Source organism: Octopus bimaculoides, chromosome 10 (assembly GCF_001194135.2).
Source record: "Octopus bimaculoides isolate UCB-OBI-ISO-001 chromosome 10, ASM119413v2, whole genome shotgun sequence".
In the NCBI taxonomy this organism is placed as follows: domain Eukaryota; kingdom Metazoa; phylum Mollusca; class Cephalopoda; order Octopoda; family Octopodidae; genus Octopus; species Octopus bimaculoides.
The window spans coordinates 23,294,440-23,303,059 of NC_068990.1; the positions used below are offsets into that span (position 1 = coordinate 23,294,440).

An 8,620-nucleotide genomic window follows, 5' to 3' on the forward strand; every position below is an offset into this window, starting at 1 on the left:
ATATCTTTAATTTAAATAATCTGACTTTCGTTCTGGGTTCAAATGCTCTCGAGGTCGATAAAATAAGTACAAGTTAAGCACTGGGTCTATGTAATGGACTTTTGCTCTTCACCGAAATTGCTGGTCTTGAGTCAAAGTTTGAAACGAATATTAACTGTGAATGTGTATACTTTCTTCGTTGCAGAAGTCAACAAATGTTTAGTATCACCATTTACACTACATTCCTTTCTAAAATTGTGGCAGACAGAGGTCCGTTATATCGAAGAAAATTTCTTTATTTGAGATGCTCATTCCTGGCAACTTTTCATAAAAATGCAATTATGTTTGCGTAGTCTGTCAAAAAAAGAGAGCAAAACGAATAGATATGGTTTCTGTTCTCTTCATTGAAATTGCTGTTTGCATGGCCGGACAAATAATCGTAAAGTCGGCAATTTAAATCTTGCCGCTACCATTTTGTTGTATCAGAGAATAGGCTGTGCATCTTCAAGATGTCACTGTATTCCAAATAACTTCTACAAGTTTCTTAACTGTTCGCTATCTCACAATTCTGAATTCAATGTTACTCTTTCGATGGCAGGACCTGGGATAATTAGAGGAAGAATGTTTTGTGCCTGACTAGGAACTAACCCACACCCATATAGAAGACTACAACCCAGAAGAAATCTGCTTAGTGTGTATGCTTCGTTTCGTTCACGGGAAATTTCAAAAATTAATTCTTTTTAATAATTGCTCGAGCATAAAATTTTGACCGCCATTACATTGACTCTTTTTGTTTTATTTATTTCTCCGGATCTTTGTATTTATATTTTATCGTTCGTGATTTTGATTCACCTAGGTATCGATACACAATATCTTAGAGGTTCTACCTCCAACAAATTGATGTCTTTAACGCATTCTTTTCCCGCTTAACTGTATGAAATCTAGAGTTTAAAAAACTGTTTATGAAAAGCCTTATCTGGATTTCTATTAAGCCAGACATAACTCCAACGCAACCATGTGACCTTACTGTTGATACGGTTGCTTAGACCCCACCTCAGCTTAGATACATCAGCTTTGAGATCAAATACACTCCAGTTACACGAGGTCACTCCCTTCTGTTTTCTGATTAGAGTATTTAGAACTATAGTATTGACTGAAAGGATAGGTACAAGAATATTGAGAACAGCAAAACATTTATTTATTATGATGTAATTAATATAACATCTTATATCCAAAGTAATATAAACTTTAAAATAAATAAAACGCACTGAAAACATAATTATCATTGAATTATAACCTTTAATTCATGGTATCATAACAAATGAAATTTATTATTTTCCCCATTTCTCGCATTGCCTTGCATTAAAGTTTTTTCTCGTTAATTTCAAAACCAACATTTGTATGATTTAAACAACCTCCAGTTATGAGGATCATGAAATAATTTATTCATCTCAAATCATTTTTTTTTTCCAATATGAAAATCCAGTCTAAAACCAAAATATCATTGAAGTCTATTCACGAGGCGGAAGTAATTTAGATATAAAGACAGCTGAGGTCTTACTTGAGATTAAACTACATTTTATTATTTGTTCAGCGTCCATTAAGGAGCGGCAAAAGAAAGTGATATTAAGATTTCTTCAGATTTTCATCTTATATTTTCTATCATCAGTTGAGTTTTTTAGGTTTGATAACATAGTAGGTGAGATTCTAATATTACTCATGCTACTGTATTTATTGATCATAGGAATTTTATTTTATAGCATAGAAATATGTTTATTCTTCATTTAAAATGTTAACATATATAACTAAATTAGTAGATCAGTTAAATAATTCATGTTCACTGCATATATTTCTCCTGGTAAAAAAAAATGCTTTTCTTGTCTTTTCAAAGGAAATCAAAATAGTATTGAATCTGCAATGGGTAAATAAATATAACAACTGTTTTGAATAAATGTTAGGCGGCTTTGCAGTTTGTTTCTCCTTATCTGTGCTGCAAGATTCATATCCCTTAAAAACTACAACCGTTGCTACTATATTGGCTAACAGAGTATTGTTGTAAACAGTTAATGAGAGAACTGCAAAACCCAAATCTTTTCGTCCAGTTCCCACTCAAATCTAATCGAGGATATAGTTTAGAGACGCCTTGTCTATAGGTCTCTTAGCTGTTAGATCCTACAGTGCTGTTAGCACAACGGGCAGCGAGCCTTTTCCGGTCATCTCGATTGCTTGCACTCCTCCCAGCTCCTCTCAGGCCAACTCCCATCGCAACCATGTCGTCCCGAAAGGTACTGCGCTATCTTTTCCTTGGTTTTCATCTCAGACTTTCTCTCTACCGCACTCGTGTCCACTTCATCACGATAGTGCCATGTCTTTCCTGCTCTAATCGAAACACATGGCCAGTAAACCTTATCCTTCATGTAGTCCTGCTCTTCACAGAACTTGCTTCTTCTCTGCCTGGTCTTCTCATCAAATAGTCTAGTCAAATGTTAATGGATTTATCTGCAGAGGTCTAGATTCACATCAAAGGTCTAGGTTATACATTAATAAATACATCTACAGGGACTGTGTCTTAAGATCAATAGGTCTATTCAAGCATTAATAGATAAATCTAAAGAGGGAGTGTCTTAAAAGTCTAGTCGCACATAATCGCTACATCGAAAGAATCCTCGTCTTAAAGCTAAAAGATTTGGTCATACATAAATAAATACATCTTCAAAAGTACTGTATTAAAAATGTAGTCATACATTAACAGATACGCTAGAGAGGCTGTAGCTTAAAATTAATAGTTCTGTTCATCACAAACTTATACATACACCTAAGACAGGTAATAGAATGCAATTCATTTCATAACATTTTATCTTTGTGTATCTACAAAAGTCCTACAGGGATAGACATAATCGAGTCGATAGTTATAAGGCCGACAGTTGCTTACCTGTTAAAACTCAGTGATTTTTTTTCTTTTGATTGTGACCAAGACAACTTTCAAATATCAAACAATGGTTTGTAGATGTGTAACGGCGCAATGTAGAGACTACTCATCTTTTAGGAAGAAGCAAGTACTGTGAAGTGATCTGATTAAAAACACGGTGGTATTTTTGTTACGACAGGATGTAATATTGCATAGTCCATTGAGGTGAAAGCGCTTTCAGGGAAGAATTTGGTCTCCGTGTAGTATTTTCTAAACTATATAGAAAATGTCAGCATAGGCGCAGGAGTGGCTGTGTGGTAAGTAGCTTGGTTACCAACCACATGGTTCCGGGTTCAGTTCCACTGCGTGGCACCTTGACCAAGTGTCCTCTACTACAGCCATTGGTCGACCAAAGCCTTGTGAGTGGATTTGGTAGACGGAAACTGAAAGAAACCCGTCGTATATATGTATATATATGTGTGTGTGTGTGTGTGTGTGTGTGTGTGTGTGTGTTTGTCCCCCCAACGTCGTTTGACGTCCCCGTAACTTAGCGGTTCAGCAAAAGAGACCGATAGAATAAGTACTAGCCTTACAAAGAATAAGTCCTGGGGTAGATTTGCTCGACTAAAGGCGGTGCTCTAGCATGGCCGCAGTCAAATGACTGAAGCAAGTAAAAGAGAGTAAAGAGTAAAGAGTATAGCCCAACAATAGTGTTGCTACCACCGTGACAAGACCTGTTTGTTGTTCTTGCGGTATACTCTGATAAGACAGTTCTGTAAATTTTCAGACTCGGCTTCTTTTGAAAGTAGTACGGTCTTGTTTGAAGGAGAATTGAATTCTGTTTTCTAATAGTTTAAAGGATCTTGTAAAATCTTAATATGCCGATGATAGAACTTCGACGTACTTCGATGCACTTATACAACCTGCTAGAAACAACAACCAAATTTATCTCAAATACTCCTTTAGAGAAAGAAGAGTCGAGTCACATGGATAACTATAGGCCCATGCATCCGCAACAAGACAGAGTTGAAGTGCTCTTGATCGTGCGTCAACTGGTACAGGGTTGACAAGAAATGAAATGAGATCAATAACTCGCGAAATTTATTGGAATGCATTATTTAAAGTCATTGCTATGTAATTTGTTTAAAGGTAAGTGATTTATGGTCTTTTGAATGTGTCATAGTCACTGCTTAGTATCAACTGTAAGAGTAGAATAGTAAGCCATTTGATAAACAGTTCTGTACCACTTCGTCTAACCCAGATGCAACGTCTGTGGGCAGATTAGAGTAGCATACATTTCATACGTTCAGTAACACTGTCTTGTAGTTGGAGATGGCTGCGATGGTATGCCGTTAAAACAGCCATTTACACAGTGTGAAATTTTAGATGAAACACATGAAAGACAAATTTACATTTCTGTTTGCTGTTGTTGATTAAATTTATGTCAACAATAAATTTAAATGAAACTATATCATGCAAAATCAATAAAATTCATTAATTACAAACTTCAATTTTTGTAATTATTAATGCATATTCTTCTGAAGCTATTTACTTGTTTATCGTTTATATTACTATCATACTGATTATCGATTTCATATCGATAACCAATTTTATAATCCTTTGTCGTATTCTGCAAGCCCGAAAGGCGAAACGATCAAGTATAGGATTTCAGGTCTAAACGAAGATGAACGAATGTAATCATGGTGTTGCATTTAATGCCATCTGTTGAGAATTGTACAGACTTTCTGTTCATGAAGATAATGCATATAGGGGCACTGTATTACACCTGTCTAGATACAGAGTGTTGTCTAATATCTGTAGATAGTCTCTACTAAATATTAGCTTTTAAAACAAATCGCTCTTAATGTACATGTGACTCTTCTTGTGACAGTAACGTATACTATAAAGCAGTGGTTCTCAGTCAGGGTCCCCATATGGTCCTTAAGGTCCATGTGGCCATTAGTTGTCCAGATAAGATTTTACCTTTCTAGAATATACAAAATATTTTAATTTTTTGTACAATTCCTAATCATGCCGAATAATAAAAATACAATAGGAATTTTTTTATATCAATCGAATGCTTATGGAGGTCAAGTGGAGTCAAATAGGAACCAAATTGGTCGAGAACCACTGCCCCATAGTATCATGGTCATTTATTTCACATCCACAGAGAGTAGGTTTACTGATATTCTGACCCTCTTTTGTCATTGCATCAAACTATATCAACAATATGTCTGATGGTATACTTTATTATATTTCAGAGTTAATTGTACTTTTTAGTCAAGGGATTTGTTCTAAAACTGTTTGTTGATACTGAAGTCAAAACTACCATTCGATACGCGCATCTAAAGCCATATTTATAAGAATTATTTATACTCATTTTATACATACTTATATATATATATATATATATATATATATATATACATTATTAACATTTGACGGATATTTGTCTTCATCTTGTTTGTTGTTAACACAACGTTTCGCTTGATATACCCTCCAGCCTTCATCAGGTGTCTTGGGTTCTAATCCCTCAGGTATTTTTCGATGTTATTCTTATTATTATTATTCAGGTCACTGCCTGGAATCAAACTCGGAATCTTGGGGTTAGTAGCCCCGCGCTCTTAACCACTACATATATGCCCGTGGGCAATTATGGAGTGAATTTTAGGGCTTATAAATCTAATATTTTCCTGTCCTTCCTTAATACCGGTTACCATATGCTATTCATATCTTCACTCGGTCTGCTTAGGAGGTTGTTGTGTCCTGCCACATGTGATGCTTCATAAAGTTTTCGTATTTTCCAGTGGTGTTCTCTGTCTATTATTTTAACTTCATCCCATATGGGGAGGTGGTCTCCGTTTTTCCATACATGATCAGCTATAGCCGAAACGTTGTGTTAACAACAACAAAAATGAGGACAAATATCTGTCAAATGTAAATAATGTACATATATATATAATGTACATATATATATATACTGGCTACTCTCTTTAGAGAGTCAAGGGATTAAGTAAATAACTTCCTAACCATTAAAAAGATTACAATATCCACTATAAAATCTGATCACTTGATTGGAACAAATCCAACTGTTCCCCCTTTTCATTTTGTTCTCAGAGATTATATAGAGGCAAGATGTTTACATTTGTCTGTACAGAGGGAATAGAATTGGTTAAAAGCCAATAGAAATATTCTGTAGTACTAATATTGTAAATTAAAGCAAAGGTAAATATAGCAATATTTATCACTGTCATCTCTCTTCCATGTTGTAACTGTTTCTTAAATAATATTTATTAGTTATTATATTACTTTAATGCAAGTTAGATAGATTGAAGCGTTTGTTTAATTAATTATGAAATCAATAACACGTTTTTTTTCTTTACTTCAGCAGAACCTTGTTCTAAGAGAATATTATCCCATGGTAACACTGAGCTCACCAATACATGCTATCGAAGCAGCCGTTTAATTATAAAGTATTTATCACGTCTGTGAACAAAAGTATGTTGTGTGTGTGTGTGTTCCTCATACATAATTGCAGCTCAATGGCCGAGGCTAACATAAAAATAAAACGCTGCTGACGTAATATAGCTATCTGTAACTACCTATCGATACGGTTATCTGAAATTTTCATTCATTAACCAAACTTAATTATTAAAACATTCAATCGTTTGATCGATATTTATCCTTTTTGAAGCGGCATTTTTTTTTTTTAAGTGAGCGTCATTTAACTTTATTATTTTTTTGAAATATCGTATTTCAATGAAAGATTTTTTTTTAAATGAAACAATTCTTATCAAAAAACTTCTGTTTTTTCTTTTTCTCTTTCTTTCTTTCCTTGTTTTATTTATTTATCTGGGATTTTTTTTTGTTTTTTGCTTACATTTCTTGTAAAGTGAAAACGCACACAAGACTATCCATGAAACTTTTATAATGTATAACATAGTATACTTATTTTGTTTTCTAAAATTAGTGACACGCGAGTATAAAGAATGTGTTACACTTTCGGAAGCAGACAACAAATTCAACGAGATTTTTCACTAATAGAAGCATGAAGAAATTACATTAAATTAGTCATACTTTCCTCATTCAATGCATTAATTAATGAAGGCGGTGAGCTGGCACAAACGTTATCACGCCGGGCGAAATGCTTAGAGGTATTTCGTCTATCTTTACGTCCTGAGCTCAAGTTTCAGCGATGTCCACTTTGCCTTTCATCTTTGCGGGGTCAATAAACTAAGTGCCAGTTGCGTACTAGAGTCGATATAATCGACAGGCCCTCCCCCACAAAAATGTCTGGCCTTGTGCATAGAGTAGAAAAGAATACATTAAGTTAATGAAGGCAGCGAGCTGGCAGAAACGTTAGCATGCCGGGCGAAATGCTTAGCGGTATTTCGTCTGCCGCTACGTTTTGAGTTCAAATTCCGCCGAGGTCGACTTTGCCTTTCATCCTTTCGGGGTCGATTAATTAAGTACCAGTTGCATACTGAGGTCGATCTAATCAACTGGCCTTTTCCCCAAAAATTTCGGGCCTTATGCTGAGAGTACAAAAGAATACATTAAGTTGAAATTCCGTGTCTGTTTGCAGATCTTCATTCTGCATTCTGAGGTTAATAAAATAACAGCAACATCATATAATAGATTAATTCTTTCTACACAAAGCACAAGACCTGAAATTTTATGGGAGGGAGCTAGTCGAATACATCGACCCCAGGACTCTTCTAGGACTTGTTTTATCGACACTGAAAGAATGACTGGCAAAGTCGACCTCGGTAGAATTTTCACTCGGAACGTAGTGATGTACGAAATATCACTAAGTCATCTGCTGACTTGCCGTCTTCATATGTAGTAGATTAAAGATCCTTCTTACTACAGGCAGAAAGGCCTGAAATTTGGGGGAGGGAGATAGTCGATTACATCGAACCCCCCCCCCCGTACTCAGCTGGTACATATTTTATCAACCCCGAAAGGATCAAAGGCAAAATCGACCTCGGCAGAGTTTGAACTCAGAACGTAGATAAACGAAACACCACTATGCATTCTGCCGACTCGCCGTTTTCAAATGTAGTAGATTTATAATGATTAGCTATATCCTTAAAACTCAAATCTATGATTTTACATCGAATATATCAATATTAATTTCTATTTATATTATATTAATTATGATATATTTACATTATCTGATGTAAATTCGTAATTAAAAAATTTCACGCTATTAATGCCTATAAAATTAATTGCTGTTTATCAGTCAATACATTTCAGACTAATTTTAGTGTTGATGTGAAATAACTCTTAGCAAAAGGCTGTGATTAAGGAATTCGCGATGCTAGAATGTGCTTACAAGTTCGATCGTACAGCGGGACACCTTGGACAAGTGCCAATCGAGGGTTTTACCAAAGTCTTGTGAATGAACATTTGTGTTTTAAACGGTAAAGAAATCCCGCAGGATGTGTGACAAAAAGAGATAACATTTCTACTCTCTGTAAGCGGCTGCATAAAATAATCCGTGTAGAGTTTTTTTTTTACTCTTCTCTACTATTTACAAAGTTTACAACGTCGGGCATAATCTGAAGATTGCGTGAAGGTACGAGACGTGTTATAAAAGGCTATCTGAGTCACTTGCATTACATGAAACTATTAGTAGCTCATAAAAATATATTCTGTGTTTATTAAATAATATTTATCTCTAACCAGATGGAATACTTTTTCGTTGATCTTTCCTTCACAGAACAGTAT

At 35.0% G+C, this 8,620-nt stretch overlaps 1 long non-coding RNA gene across 1 annotated transcript in view; it reads left to right on the plus strand.

The window, feature by feature from the left end:
• Nucleotides 1-4,021: 4,021 nt before the first annotated feature.
• LOC106871194 (uncharacterized) overlaps nucleotides 4,022-8,620 on the plus strand; it is a 33,485-nt gene continuing 28,886 nt past the window's right edge. Inside the window, exons 1-2 of the long non-coding RNA XR_001409635.2 lie at nucleotides 4,022-4,036; nucleotides 6,279-6,385. This is a non-coding gene — a long non-coding RNA (uncharacterized LOC106871194). The remainder of the gene's footprint in view (nucleotides 4,037-6,278; nucleotides 6,386-8,620) is intronic.